Below are 15,987 nucleotides of genomic sequence, written 5' to 3'. Positions count from 1 at the left end.
CAAGTTTCCAGGACATAGGTGCAGGGATTTTGGGGAAACTGCACCTCAAGCTACAGGCAAGCAAAACTCATGACATAGGTGACGCTGTGTGTGTGTGTGTGTTAAGGCAAAGCAGGTTGAAAGCTGCAGGCCTGCTAGCCCCTGCTGAGGCCATGAAACCTGCCAACTGTCAAGGAGATAGGTGCTGGGTACTGGGGCTGCTGACAGGTCCTAGTTGCTGACAGGGAAAACTTGTGTCATGGGTGCTTGTGCAACTGTGTCTGTTTTGGGGCACAGGGGTGGGAAACTACTGCAGGCCTGGCTGCTGTGCCCTGCTGGAGCCCCAAAGCCTGCCAGCTGTTAAGGAGATAGGGGTGAAGGGCCTCAGAACCCCCCTACATCCAGCTGCTCACAGGCAAAACTCGTAATATGGGTGCTTGTGCAACTGCTTTCTCTCATCAGGCAGCAGGACTGAAGATCCCTCATCACTTGCCACCACAGACCTGGGGGTAATAATTGACCACAGTATGATGAAGTCAAAACAGTGTTGAAACAAAAACTGGCAGCGAAATTTTGCACAGCCCTACTATTTAGCTGTAGAAGCGTTTTCTCACCAATGCAGGTGGTAAAGCTGGTCTAGTCTTGCAGCTTTTATGGAACGAGTTCTTTCACCCTGAATAGCTGGATGCAATGTTGTAGCGATTTCTGTTTGTTTCTCCTGCAGCACGCACCTTGTTGGCAATTCTGTTTTGCTCTTGTAGGCCATGGACAGACATTCAAAAAGCCTGAGCCTGAATTGATTCAGTCTTTGCAGGTTATTCTAACCTGCCTAGGTTGAACTGATTTGCAAGTGCGCACACATTTCCTATGGACTGAGGAAATGAAGGCACATGCCTGCAGTGGCTCAGGCTAGAAGCTGGGGGGGTACTAGAGCAGCCCTCCCTCCCCTTCCACAATGCTGAGCTGAGGTGGGGTATGGCCAGGCCCTCTGATTAAGGACACTCTGACCCTGCCTTCACGGTCCCAGGCTTTTCCCTGCTTGTTGATAAAGGGGCAGGAGTGTTGCCAGCCCCTGGATAGCACTCTGAGGCAAAGGGGGAAGAGGGAGGGAGGACTGCTTGTGTGCAGTGTATGGATCTGTTGCTTATACTGAGCCTTTCAACCTCCCTCTCCCTGCTTCTTCATACAGTCTGCAAACCTGCCAGGCGAGGGAGCCAGCAGGGAGCTGATAACACAGCATTTAGCAGCCCATCAAGAAAACAAAATTCTCTCTCATTAGTTCAAGCTCTTCTTAAGCAGCTTTTTCCAAGGAAGGAAAGTAGGAACATTACTAGCTGACTCTTTGATTAGCTCCAGAAAGCCTAAGTGGACACTGTCCTGGCTGCCTTTGTCCTGTCCCAGTGAAATTGAAGAGACACACAGACACCTCTTAGTATTAGCTAGCATACCACATGCTTAGGGTCCATGGGGTTGGGGTCTGTGCTGTGGAAGATGGCAGGGAGTGAGGGGGGGATCCTCGCTTGACCAGCTGGGGGGAGCCAAGCCAGAGGCGACTGGTAGGGGGTGTATGGGGGTGCATGTGCCCCTCCTGACGGGGCTGGTGCCCCCTGACTGCTGACACTGATGCTGTTGGTAGGGCTGGTGCCCCCCCGATGGGGCTTCCGTTGTTGGCGGCTTCTGCAGGTCCCCCCACCCCAATTCAGGACGCACCAGTTGCTCATTGAATGCCTGTTTTGAGAAATACGAGGATGCATTTAGCAAGGCATATAGCATGCATTCAATGGATTTGTCAGATACAGGACATCTTTCTTGTATTCAGTGCATCTTCTACAGTTTTGCTTGAAATGTAATATTTAGTCTTTTGTTTTCTTTAGTTACTAGTTCAATTGAAATGTATGTGTAGTTTCCTTGCCTTCTTTAGTTACATTAGCTCAGCCTTTCTCTCTTGCTCTCTTAGCTTGTGTGTGCACATGTGATGAGTGTGTCAAGTCTTTGCCAACAATTTTCCTTTTAGAGGAATGATCAATCTTATTTTTAGGCTCGGGTGTGGTGGAGGGTTGAGACCTATCTAACTCAACACCTTGTGGGTGGCAACCACTAGCAGAGCAACTGTATGTTCTTGCTAGTGCTCTCACCATCCTCATCCACTCTTGCCCCAGACTTCATTATGATTGTTAAAATTTTATGGTATGTGTTTGGTATTGGGTGCCACAAGCTCCACTTTCTCTACACCTAATGGACTGCAAACATTAGTGGAGACTTGATTTTTCTTGTGGCAGTCTTGTCACCACAATCCTGTTTTGCCTCAGCCACTGCATTTTGAGCAGGAGTGTTTCTTTCATACTAGCTTTTAAAAATTATAAACACTATGATGATTTAGCATAATCTAGCACAGAGAATGAAATCAATTGGGACCGCTCTATTTTGCGTGGTCCCAGCCACTATCTTGCATTTTTGTGTAAGATGCACTGTTATTTCAATTTGGCCATATACCTTTTATGTGTAGGTCTGGCTGAGCTGTTACAGCTTTCACTGGCATCAAGCTCTGCGTACTCCTAGCCAGCTTAGAGCTTTTCAAACCCAAAGCAATTTCAGATTTTCTCAGGCTTTCAGAAGGATCCCATTTACCATTTCAATTAATGAAACATTGCAGCAGTGTTCCTATAAGCACTGTTTTGGCCGATTGCTAGAACACAATTAATGCCTTTTTTTCCCCTAGGGAGGTGGTAGCAGCACCAAAATAGACTATTGGAAGCCTTGAAAATGAAGGAGAAAGAGAGTTAGTTTCACTGTACTGAGTGCATTGGGTGCTTGTTTATAGTGTGGTCATTGCCGTAGCATTAGAAACCTGGAAATTGGTTGGCTCTCCTAGTCATAACTTCTTATGATTGGTCTTGGGTCCTTACAGCACTGTGAACTTGAGTACAGTTTACATTGTGTTCAGGTAAGTGCGTATTATGAGCAAGTCTGCAGCCCTTTATTTCAGTCTCAAGGCTGTGCATTGAAATGGAGTATGCTGTTTTTGAATCTGAGCACTTCTGTGTCCAAACCATCAAGTGCTATCAAATAAGTATGGTAAATCCAGTTTTATTTAATACTGGAAACATATTTACTTGAAAATGGGCCTGAATGCAAAAAAAATCTCCTGTTATTAGCTCTGCTCTTAAGGGTGATCCAGAAGTTAAACCTGAATCAGAAGGCAAGTTTGGCTGTGGCTCCTATCCAGATACAAGCCTGGAAGACTTGGAGATATGGGCCTTTTTGTTAAAACATGTATCTAAATACGAACGTTTTGGAGAGTGCAAAATCAGAATAAACTTCAAGATTGAAAGGTTTGGACTTAATAAGGGGTAGGGGGGTGGGCAGGCTAAACCACTCATGGATCTATGTTGCCAAAGATCACAATTTATCATGAATCATGCAGTATTTGGTATAGTTTCTTAAATTCCAGAATGCTGGGGTCTGGGGATTTTTATGAGAATTGCATCTTCCACTTTTTAAAAAGTTTCTTACCTTTATAACTATGAAGAAATGCATAATTCTAAAAATTGAGCAATCAGAAATAATTATTTGGGGTTCATTTTATTGGCTTTCTAAGAGCATCGTTTTAATGTTACTCTTGGGAGTTTTTTGGGAGCATGGCTTGATTTTTGGCAATATTGATATCCCTAAAATTCAGTGCGTTCAAGCTGAATTTTGTAGCTTGAGGCTTTTGCTACACTTGTTTGAAACTACTGTAGAAAAAAAATGTTGTAAAGAAAAAAATTAGATGACAACATAATAATGTTATCAATTGTTCTCCCAGTGACCAGTGAATGTTTCTAGGACTTAATTGTCCTCCACAATGAGTAACATGCTCTGTCTTGTACTAGGGTAAATCAGCATTTCAGAAAAAGAAACACGTGGTTTCTGCTTAGGAGTCTGTTTATTATGAAAGGCGGTGGCAGCCGCAGCAGCTGCTGCTGCTGCTGCTCTCTCAAGATTAAGAAAATGAGCTGAACAAGACGGTGGGATTTCTTTTTTTTCCCAAAGTGTTGATTTTTAAAAAATAAAACACTAGGATAAAATTCTGAATCGACTGATGACAGCACCAAACTTCCCACTGACTTCAGTGAGCTGAGCATTTTACTTTCAGTGAACACTTTTATCACTAGAGATATTTTTACCATGTAAGTAGGAGTCTGAACAGTTTGGTATAAAAACTGAAAGTGCTGTACACCTTTTGTTTATGGAAAATCTGTATCATTAAAAGGGTGCAATTGTATTTTGGACGCACAACTGGTTAGAACTCTGATTCTCTGATTCAAGAAACCATTGAATCATCAGGTCTGAAGCTTGTACCTAATTTAGGCATCTAGATGATTGTATTACATCTGCCTCTAGTGGAAGCACAGGAAGTGAAATCTGAAGTCAATGTGTGTGACATTTTCTAGACCTTGATTTCCACAAGATCTCTGCCCCTTCATGCTTTGGCAAAACTTGTACAGCTTGTCATGTTGTTTAATAAATTGTTCTGACTACAGAGATTTTGTTATTGAGGAAGGAAGTGTAGAGGGTGCTGATGCTAAGTACAGCGGAGTTATCACTCTTAATCACCATGACAAAGCCACCTAAGAATGACACGTAGGGCCTTGTTATGTGGTAATTTTGGGCAGCTTCTGGAGCTCATAACTCCTGAATTGTCTGGATATTAAAGTGGCTTAAAACAGTCAAAAGTTACAGCAGTCAAGGGCAGGATTATCTCTCAATCTGCACTATCTAGCTCCTGTTCTATTAAGGTGTGGTTATTCCTCACGAATGTATTACTCAAGCTGGAGGTGTGATGCTCCAGACTCCAAGCTAGTACTAAGTAAATCAACATTAGTGCAGTGTAAGGTGTAACAAGGCCCTTAGTATGAGGATGTTAAACAGCAGCTGTTGCATCTAGATATTTTTAAATCAACAAGCCCAGATAACTTGCACCCAAAAGTTTTAAAGGCATGGCAGAGGGATTTGCTGAAAATGAAAGTAGTATACTGCGATGCCAGTTGATTGAAGATATATAGAAAATAGGCTAGCAAACTAACTTGAGAACTTGTTTTTTATGTGATAAAAACTTGGGTTGATAAAGGTAATAATGTTGATGTGACTGACTTGCAAGGCTCGCTATCTTGTAATATTTTAATTAAGAAACTAGAATGACAAAATCAATATGGCATCCATTTAATGGATTTAAAAGTGACTAAATGATTATCATTGTTGAGTGAGTGTGTTTGCAGTGGGGTTCTATCTGGGGACTGTTCTTGGCCCTCTGCCATTTAATGTTTCTAGTAATGATTCTTTTCCTCGAATTTCTAATAATGAGTATCTTGGATATGTAAACAGGGGAATATCAAGTAGGAGTAGGGAGTTTATTTTGTATTGTAGAATACCACATCCAGTTCCTGTGTGTGCAGGTCAAGATATAGGTTGATAAACTGAAAAGGGTTCAGAGAAGAGCTATTAAAATGTTTAAAGGATTAGAAAGCCATCTCTTTATAGGGAAAGACTTAAGGAATGCAATCTGTTTAGCTTTACAAATAGAAGATTAAGGGATGATTTAAACACAGTCTATACAGAATGATAGCAATGGTTAGGCAGGAAGGATGGTTGCCAGGGGCTGCTGAATGGTCTCCTATGCCCATGGGATATGCCCCCAGTGGCTGGACAGCGCCTCCACAAGGAGCCCTTACATATAAATGAGTCCACTAGATTTTCCTAGAACTGGGGCAAAATCTTACTTATATCCCTGAGTCCACAAATATCTGAGGGAGGGAAAGGACATTCTAATAATGAGCAACTCTTTAATTAAGGTATAAGAAACTCCAGTAGATGGAGTTTGAAGCTAGATTTATTCAGATTAGAAATAAGATGCACAGTTCTAACAGTGGTGGTAAATAACCACTGAGCAACTTAGCAACGGCTATAATGGATTTGATTTTTTTTTTTTTTTTTTACTTTAGGTTTGGATGTTTTTTGAAAAGATGTGCTCTTGCTCCCATAAGAATTATTTCAGGGAAGTCTTGGGGCCTGTATTATAAAGAAGATCAAGCTACATGCTCATAATGATGCCTTTTGGCATTAAGCTTGATGACTCTTAATTGGACTGCAAAGGGGAGCTGTGCCATTCCAACCCCAGAGCCTTACTAACTGACTTCACCTGCCATTCATGGAGTAGTCGGGCTACGATATTTGCAGCCTTGGAGTGAGATGTGGGGGTAGAGGACCTTTGGCATCTCTCTTCCCCCCCATCAGGCAGCAGGGTTCCACCAGACCAACTTACAAGGACTAAGCAATTTACTTTCCTGTTTTGAAGTTAGTATTGTGGGAATTAAAGGTAGCATAAATCTTGAAATAAGGTCCCACCTTCTTCCTGTCCTTGCCTTTCTGACTCTTGGGCTTATAACCCCATAGCACTGAGCCCACCTGTCCATGCCCTATTCATGCCCCTGACAGGCTCCAATGGAGAAGTAAAGATGTTTTTTTACTACTTTCTTTCCTTGAACTGGCCCCAAGCTCCCCCTATCCTTACCTTTAAATTTGTTTTGTGGAGGGGTTTCTGACCTTTCTTCTGTTCTCCACAGATGGGAGTGATTCTGGCACAGCAACCATGCAATACACGGATCAGTACTTCATTCCAACCTCATCCCACTGAAGATGATAGGTTTTGGATCAGATCCTGAACTGGAATCAGACCTGCAGTGTTTGATTCATTGTGTGATGCCCATTGTTATTTGGGTTATACCCCAACTGTATCAAATTCCAATAGTTCTGAAATATGTGAGCCATGGCCACTCGGAGTGTGATTATAATTTAAATGCTAATATTTCAGAATTCACCCAGCTCAACTGTTTGCTCACCATGTCATTTTATAGGCTCCGAGTGGGATTGATATTTAGTGCCACACCTTGTCCAGGATTACAGTCAGCATTTAATCCCATCTGTCCCCACATCTAGTTGCAGCTCATGTTTATAGAATGACACAAAACACTGTATCTGGTTGTGTATCATGAGTGAAATTGATGTCCATGCAAGGGGATGGTATAAGGACTAAGCAACACTTAAGCATTACTTAAATTCACAAAAGGGGCCTTACTCTGATACCAGTTACTCTGTGGGCTTTCTGCACAACAGCAAAATTCTATGCATGTGAGGATTTGCAGGATCAGGGCCTATCCTTAAGTGGAAGCAGTGGACGTGTGTGTGGATGGTGGAATTTGGACAAATTTAGGAAACAGAAAAAAGAAAGGGAAGAGTTGGACAAATTAATGGTTGTTGCAACTGAATTATGGGTATATGAGTTCACAGCTCGGAAATATTAGCCCTTTGGTGCATAGCCCTAGTTAGAGTTTCATGGTTACATTTAAAAGCATTTTAGAAATGCAGCTACTAGGCAAACCTTGATGCCAGAGAGGGGGATTAGCTGCTGCTAAAAGTTGGCTTTAAAAACCACCATGACCTCATGAGAAGGAACAGCCTCATTCAGTTTCTCTTTCTCATTATCCTAATGGCAGCATCTCTTCTGTTGTGTTTATTTTTTTGCCAGCCTAACAGTGACATTGTGGTGGTTGATTGGTTAGTGATTGATGTCATTCTTGAAGCTAAAATATAAGAGGGTTGCTTAAATTTTTGATCCATCTGGAATAGCCTAGTTGAGTTTAAAGTACCACAGGGTAATTGTGGAGCAGTGGGCTGGCTTGGAGGTATATATTTAGTATTTTGTTTAGAAATGTCATTTAACTCAGAAAAGCTGGCACATCCTGTCCGTCCAGCATAAACATGTCAGACTAGAGATGTGGCTGTTCTGAACAATAGGCAAAAGAGGACTATTAATATACCTTGCTGCATTAGCTTACAGACACATGAGTATGTGACACACGGGGAAATAAGCAAGATGACCTGATGAATAAGAATTCACATAAATGGAAATCTGAATGTTGAACAGAAGAAGCAGGCATGACAGGAGAGAAGAGAGGCCTTAGGTTGTGTGCCTACATGCAGAGTGTTTCATTCTTGGTAAATGTTTAAGCCTTTGAGGAAAGGCTTAAGAAACAGAGAAGAAAGGAGAAATTATAGTAGGAATCTGCTATATAACCTGTGACTGGAAGAGACCAAAAATGAAGATCCCCAGATTACTTAATGAGTCCAAGTACTCCATCTCTGAAGTACTATAAAATAGGTTGAATGCATTGGTGTCTTAGTACTGTCATCAAACTGCTGCCTACATTACATACAGGACAATTTCTCTTAAAATTGAGAGAGAGAGAAGATTTTTTTATTTTCTTTATTATATCTAATTCAGCTTCAGCTGGTACAGGGTTGGGCAATAAAGACTTCAAGAAGTTTTGGGTAATTTCAGTTTTGACACCCTGTAAAATAGATTAGGAATCCAAGTTTACAATTGTAGCCATAATTCTAAACGGATGGAATATTTTTGTCATGGGATTAATAAGGTTCTGTGTCTTGTGACACTGCTGCAGTTGGTTTATTTCGGGAAGAGTTGACTTCTAAAGCTTTGGGTCAGACCCACTGCTTATTTAGAATGGTACAGCTCCATTTATTTCTGTGGAGCTATCCCAATTAACACTAGCTGAAAAGCTGTCTCTTTAGCTATGACACACTGCCTCCTACTTGACATTTTGATATCCTCGTTTCAGGAAAAGGATGTTTTCTTCACTACTGTGCCTGGGATTATGGGCTTGTTATCTTAATTCTGGTTCACTGCTTTCCCCTACAAAAGTTTGGAGATGAGAATAACCGTGTGGCTCTTAAGAGCAAAGCATAATTCTGAGCAGGTGTTAACACTGAGGTCCGATGATGCAATGGCCTGGGAGTTAGTATAACTTCAAAGCTAATATCTTGAACTGAACTATAAACCTATAAAGCCCTGAATGATTGGTTTAATCTCTCTCCATCTGCAATAGGTGAGATCAGTGAAGTTATTTCCTTGCCCCAGAGCCTGAATTTGGTAAACTTCCAGGCATGTTGCAAGGCCTATCCTTAGTTCAGATACTTGGGGAGGATACTTTGCAACTAGGAATAGGAGGGGGGCTTAACTATATTTGAAGGATTATTGCCAAGTATCATGACAGGGAAGAGTAGTAAAGTGTTATCATGTTTAAATATAAGGTGTGTGCACACAGTGGACATTTCCAGATATTTTAGGGGTGTCCAAACCATGGGTAAAAGGCTTGCTGATTTGATGGGTTGCAAATGGAAAGAGTTAATAAACTTGGAAATTACTGGGTCTAGTCTTGTCCTCTCCTTAGTCAAAGGCAATGGTTCCTTTGAAATAGGATATCATAAAGTCTACTTCAGGGAGGACGATGTGGTATCAGCAACTTAAAATCTATACTGAAGCTGCTATTGATACAGGGCTAGAAGGGATGATATTGATATTTTTTTTTTTTCCCAATGGAAAATTTCTGCCTACTTCAAATGCATCTTATTATAGTGTCAGTTATTGAAGTCTGCTTGAGGCCTCACAATATCATAAGTATGTTTGTTTTAAGGAACCTCTGCTTAACTGTGTTACAACCACAGAGATCAATTTGATGTTAGTTCCAGCTGCTTTGTGCTTTTTAGTGCAAAGCATCCATAAAACCATCAGAACTGGCTGTGAAGGGGTACATCATGGATAACCTAGGACTCGCCTAGCAGGAGTTTGCAACCTAGGGCCTGCATGCCAGATCTGGCTTGTGGCCCTCAGGGGAGGTTTGGGAGTAGGGCCTTTGCCTTTGCCCATGCTGTGCGGTAGCTGGCTAGCAGGGAGAAGCAGTGGCAGCAGCCCGGTCTTAGTGTTGGCCTGTTTCAGTTCTGAGCCAGGTCATTTTCAGCCCACTGCCACAAAAAGCTTGCTGACTACTGGTCCAGAGGATGCATGTCACTCCCTTGAGGACATATCCCCAGAACAAATGAAGCCTTTTATGGTACTGCTTAGTGATGTCATGTGTCTTTATGTGCAGCCCTAAATTATAGACTACTTCTGTACTATTATATTGCACTACTAATACTTATCCATACTGCTGTTCTCCCAGTCACAGGTCTCTTTCAGCCATTACTGATTTCTGAGAGTCTCCCCTTCCCTTAAATATCTGTAAATGGATTATTTCCCCATAAGTATTAAAATGGATTTGTTTAAGAGGACTTTCATTTAGGGCTTTTCTGTATGAGGCAGATTTACTTACCCTGATGTGACCAGTAAAGGTGTTTTGTCTTGTTTCCATGAGTTCAAGCTGTACTCTGGACTTGGGCAAAAGACCATCTCCAGTTGGCCCACCTGTAAATGGGCACCTGGTTGTTCAGGTGGGGAGTTGGACATGATGCTGACCATATCTTGTGATGTTGGCTACAGAAGCAACTCATGGTATGGGCTGCTAGGCTGAGGAAGACCTTTGAGTCACACTCCTTTCCCCTGCCCCCTTTTCCCAAGGGACCACTTCGTTTCAGTGTATATGGGTAGCTTTGTCAGTCTATTTTAAGCCCCTTTCTAATCTGGGCAGGGGGCGGGGGGGTTGTCATGCTGTGATAAGTGTGTTTACACAGGGGTTTTATTGCTATTTCACTTCAGAGTCATACCTGATACTACACTGAGAAATGCTTTCCTATGTAAGTAAATCCTTTAGTTGCTTGCCCTACACCTCATTACTAACTGTACTACATAGTAGTGGGTATATCTGTAATGCTTTCACAGCACTCCTTTTTTATGCTAGGTTTCTGCCTTCATCTGAGTCTGCAGTGACCCCTCCCCATAGTTTTAGTTTAACTATTAGCATGGTATATACCTTGCTCCCCACTCTTAATTAATTAGCATAAAGGTTAAATGTGTTAAGGTCTAATGCCAGTTGCTTTGGTAATCCACTGAGAACCATCTTCTCATCGTACCTTGTCTGTTCCATTTATCTTTTCTATGATTTTTCACCTAAATTTCAATTAATGTGTCAGGGCTCACATTTTAGGTAAACTGGATCTCTTGTTGAAGTTAATGGGACACTTCAGTGAGCCATGGACCAGGCCTTACTTGTTTTTTGAAAGATGAAGCTGTGTTGCGTCTAATGCAGTGATGCTCAGTCAGGATGTTGCAGCACCTTGCTATGTATGCAAATATGATTCACATAATAAATCCAGCAATTTCAAACTGGAATCCATAGTGTTAAAACATGCTAACCTTTTGGGGTCTGAGTGCTTTGCAGATGAAGAATTACTCTGTTATATTTCTGAGTGAAAAAGTTGGCATTTTCCAAGAGGTGTTTTGACTCTATCAAGAAATATTTGAGTCTAAAAGAGGTTGAGAGCCACTGACCTAGTACATTATTTTTACCCATAAATATTATTGCATTATTTCTATTCCTTTTCATTTGTATATTGTATACTTATGTTTCAAGTTCTTCAGTGCAGGGACTTGTACATGTATGTGTGTAACATGCCCACAATAATGTTGGCACACCATTGATAATTGTAATGTGTCAGTATAATTTTATCATATAGCTAGTTACTGCTGTTGCCATATTTGGCCTGCTAAAGAAGGGAAAGGACTACTGGCAAGAGGCGACAAAGTAATAAAATGAATTTTTCCCAAATATCCTATCTGATTACCACAGAGACGGCCATAAAATGGGTTTCCAGGCACTTTGTATGTAATTTCAGATATTTCCTGGTGTGTATAATGAGTGTAATTCCTAGTAAACTAACGCTTTAAAAATAAACATGAGGTCTTCACAAACATTCCCCTGTTTCATTTTGGAGCAGTACACAGCATCGGCCAATAAACATTCTCTTTAATTATCGCTTCCTTTCTTATTGGAAAAACTGAGCCAGGGACTAAACAAAGGAAGTTTTGTCCATCCTGTGGCAAGCTCAACTAGTTTTCTTTGTCTGTGCCGCTCCTTAATGTCTCTAGCATACTTAACAACAGGATTCAACATGTCTAGGACTCCTTAGCTAACTCCTTTTAGCATTAGTACCGAGATTCCTAAACGATTGCATTGATATAGCCTGAGGGTCTGAATCTGCAGTTGAAAGCATGTGGGTCTGAGGTTTAGGACAGGTGGAGCAATAGCCAATCAGTTGCAGGATGAAGGTCTTTCTGAAAGTACCCTTTTATTTGTGTCAGTCTGCTATGTAGTTTAGAGCTTTGGTAGAACTCAAGGGCTAGAAGCTCACTTGCTTTATTTTCCATGAGAGTGGAGTCCAAACAATCTTAGTTGTGCCATTCCAGTTCCTTCTGTCTTTCCCTGGACTTGACTCTGTCCTCCCTAGGAGAACCTGGCCAAGCTGGTGCCAAACATACTGGAACTTACTTTTCCTTTGGATTAAATCAACAAGCCTAAGAGGGGGATACTGGTGGGGAGAGGTCACTCCACCTTCACTTTATCAGCTCCTGAATGTAATCCTCACTTGAAAGATGTCTCACCTGGTGTAATTCTGTTGTTTTGTGAGACAGACAGATGCCTACTGGGAGAACAGGGAAGAGGTTAATGCAAAAGCATTAAAATGAACACCTCAAAAAGTATCAAAGGAAAGCACCAGTCAGTATGTTGGGTGATACAATCCTGTGTCCAAAAAAGAAAATAAATAACTTTTTATCAAATGTGAAGGACATTGTCATATTACAACAAGAAAGGGATGGGGTTTATATTCTCAAAAACCTGACACGCTGTGTTGTCTGAGTGCCAATCCAGAAGATTAAAACAAAAACCCCACACACATTCATTTGCTGAAAGGCATATATATGTTAGTTAGAAAGCTTGCTGAAAGGAAAAGATGGGTACATGTGGTTAGGCATTGAAAGGTTTACCCCTGAAGGGGGAGAATGTGGTGGGAGGCTCTTTACTCTTCCCAGTCTCATTTGTTGATTCCTGGGCTTTCCACCTTGTAAAGAAAGGCTGGGAACATCTCTCTAGAGGTCCCTGAATCACCAAAGCTCACATCCTCAGAGGCATTTCCATTTGGGCTTTAATATAATCTTAAGTCCAAATACAAGAACAACATTCAACAATATTTTCCCCTTGAAATGAAATCAACCATGAAAGAGACAGGATGTAAACAATTAAGAAATCCAGGCTATTTCCTTGCAGCCCTGTCAGTCTGAACACAGCTTTTTCCATGGAATGGAACTGGAAGTAAATCCCATCCCTATTAGGTAAATGGGAAATGGAGCTACGAGTAAGACAATCATGGTGGTGGGTTTGTTCCCAAAAGTCTTCTCTGCAGCCTTTTCATGGAGGGGAAAACGACCTGGGTGATTTTTCTTCACAGGTATTGTAACTGATATAAAGTTTTTTGTCATGCAGCTTTTTTGAAAAAGGTGTGCAAGTTGAAGGAGCAAAGTTCATAGCTCCATAAAATAAATAAGTGATCATGAAAGAAGTTAAAGAACATGCTTCAAGGACTAAACTGATTCTCTTTTAGGGTCAAGAAGGAATATACCTTAATGCAAATGCTATCTTTTCTTCTGTGCCTGAAGAAGGGTTCTTGTGCCTGAAAGCTTGCAATTAAAGAATTTTTTTTGCAGAAATCTAGTTGGTCTAATAAAAAAAATCACTTCTAGCACAAGTTCTGATGAAATTCTGAGGCTTTTATTTTCTGTACCTTGGTTTTCCTAGGAACTGTGTGCAGACAGTAGCCAATTTGTCCTCAGAACTACTGGTGCTTGTACATAAGAGACATGCACACACACGTTCTGTATTCTCTCAGGCAACCTTATTTTTGTTCTTTCAGAGCATTGTTTTTCTCAGTTCAAATAGGGCCCCAATACTGTAAACAGTTATGCATGCAGTTGACTTTCTTTGGTTATCTATAAATGTTTGTGAAGTAAGGTAGTAAGCCATTTAAATTAAAAGTATACATCTGTTTTGTTTCGTATATTGATCATCCCTTCACCAATATCACACTGTATGACATGACTAACTCTGTAAATTTTTTTTTTTAGCTTGTTCAAAGCCTTTGTTGTAAGAGGATGAAACTAGACAAATCAATGCTCTTTAGCATAGCAGGTCCTATATTTCTCTTTGCCAGTCCACTAATTAAATTTCTTTTTCTCACACATGCACAACTCATTTTAAAGACTTATCAGTCATGTAAGTATTTAATACGATTTCCCCTCATTGTATCTTTTTGGCAATTAAGGCGACAAGATTTATGCGATAATAGCTTTAACACCATTGTGTTGAAATTCAGGCGGATGTTACATTTATCCTCATCTTCCCTTTTAAATGAACTTGAGTTCCTGCCTCCATATAAAAACAAGGAATTTCAGCTCCATTCCATACCAGTTCAGCCTTTTGAAGGAGGTGGGAACAATGTCCTTGTAGACGAAACCAGGGAAGCCATTTATTTTGTGCAATTGAACTTTTGCACAGAAAAAGGTAGGGTGTGTGTGTGTGTGTGTGTGTGTTGTTTCCTAATGAAACTGATTGTATAATTACCCAGGTAAGGTCATCATCAGGCAGCTCTAACTGATATGTATAAGATGGCAACTTACAGTAAATTATATCTCAGGAATTAAGAGTTTGGAAGGGAACAAGTTTTTTTTTTTTTAACGGGGGGAACTTGTGTGTATGTGTGGAGGGGCTACAGGGGTCCTTCTAATATCATTTTGGCTTTTCTTGCTATCATTTAGAGGAGGAGACAATAAAATAATGCAATAGAGCAGTCTTTTTAGGCTGTGAGCTGGAATGATCCAGCTTGGGTCAGAGGTGAGAGGACAGGTGAATGCTAGGACCTAGCTACTGCTGGTTCTCCCTGCAGTGGCATGGGGAAAGTGTTTGCCACTGAAGCCCCACTTCCATATGTCAGATTAGATGGCACTATAGGCTAGATCTGGCCCATGGAACATAGGTTGCCACTGCTGCAATGGGGATTTAATTGAAGAAGTGCAATGATATATAAATGCACTGATTTTAAAAATATATATCACCACACGCTTAATCTTCAATGACTTCTATTGCTTCCTGTGTTTAAAAAAAAAAATCTCTTCCATTTAATTGTTTCTGCTGTAGCTTTTATTATGGCATCCTGTAGGAGCTTTGTCTTTATAGGTACCAACAATGTCATAGACACCAGCATCTTCCACAGGTTCTTCCTTCCTTTTTATCTGTAAATAAAGTGAGACAGTCGGTTCTAAGTTCCACAGGTGTAACTCCTATTGATTCTTCATGGGAACTGCGGCCATGGAAAAGAAGTCAAAGGGATTGCACCCACATCAAATAAAAGCGAAATTTGACCCAATGAGTACATTCCACTATTCAGTAGGGCTTTACTTGTTGTTTTTTTTTGGATAGAAATATAGGTTTGATTTGTTGATGGTATATATTGGATCCCAATATGTATGATGTTTTAAGGTGGCTGGTAGAATTACATTTTCATAGTTTCACAGTTGGTAGGGTTGGAAGGGACCTGAGCAGATCACTGAGTCTGACCTCCTGCCTTGGGCAGGAAAGAGTACTGGGGTCAAACAACCCCGGCAAGGTGATTATCTAGCCTCCTTTTGAAGACCCCCAGGGTAGGAGCGAGCACCACTTCCTTTGGTCTGATCTCTTGATCTGATCTCTTGATCAGATCTAAAGAAGTGTGAAATAGGAGCAGAGACCAGATGCCCTAGCACACAGCAACACTGCCTTAAGAGAGGCTGGGTCACTAGTGCAGTGGCCATGGAAAGGGGAGATGGTTGTTACCACCATTTTGTTCTTATCCATCACCTAGTAACCTCTAGTCACAGAATGAATGCATTGCTAACTCTTTTGATAGGTGCAGCTTGCATATATTTTTATCATCTTTGATGGTATGGCAATTGATTCACAGACACAGAGACAAGGGGTGAAATGCTGGCTCTGTCAAAATGAATAGTAAAAGTTCACCTGGCTTGGATGAAGCCAGGATTTTGCTCCAGGTTTGTGTCCTCTAAAGGCTTATCTCTGGAAACAGACCCCTGTGGTACTTATAGTTTCATAGTTTGTAGGGTCGGAAGGGACCTGAGCAGATCATCTAGTC

The 15,987-nt window shown here is 41.1% G+C and overlaps 1 protein-coding gene across 3 annotated transcripts in view; it reads left to right on the top strand.

Annotated features, from left to right (window-relative positions):
- Positions 1–14,253: 14,253 nt before the first annotated feature.
- VWF (von Willebrand factor) overlaps positions 14,254–15,987 on the top strand; it is a 207,628-nt gene continuing 205,894 nt past the window's right edge. For all 3 annotated transcript variants that reach the window (XM_019544220.1, XM_019544218.1, XM_019544219.1), the window contains exon 1: positions 14,254–14,363. The gene's annotated coding sequence lies outside the window, so the exon portion shown is untranslated. The remainder of the gene's footprint in view (positions 14,364–15,987) is intronic.

This window comes from Crocodylus porosus, unplaced genomic scaffold (assembly GCF_001723895.1).
Source record: "Crocodylus porosus isolate Cpor-Errol unplaced genomic scaffold, CroPor_comp1, whole genome shotgun sequence".
Classification (NCBI taxonomy): Eukaryota; Metazoa; Chordata; order Crocodylia; family Crocodylidae; genus Crocodylus; species Crocodylus porosus.
This window is presented reverse-complemented; position numbering and strand designations above follow the sequence as displayed.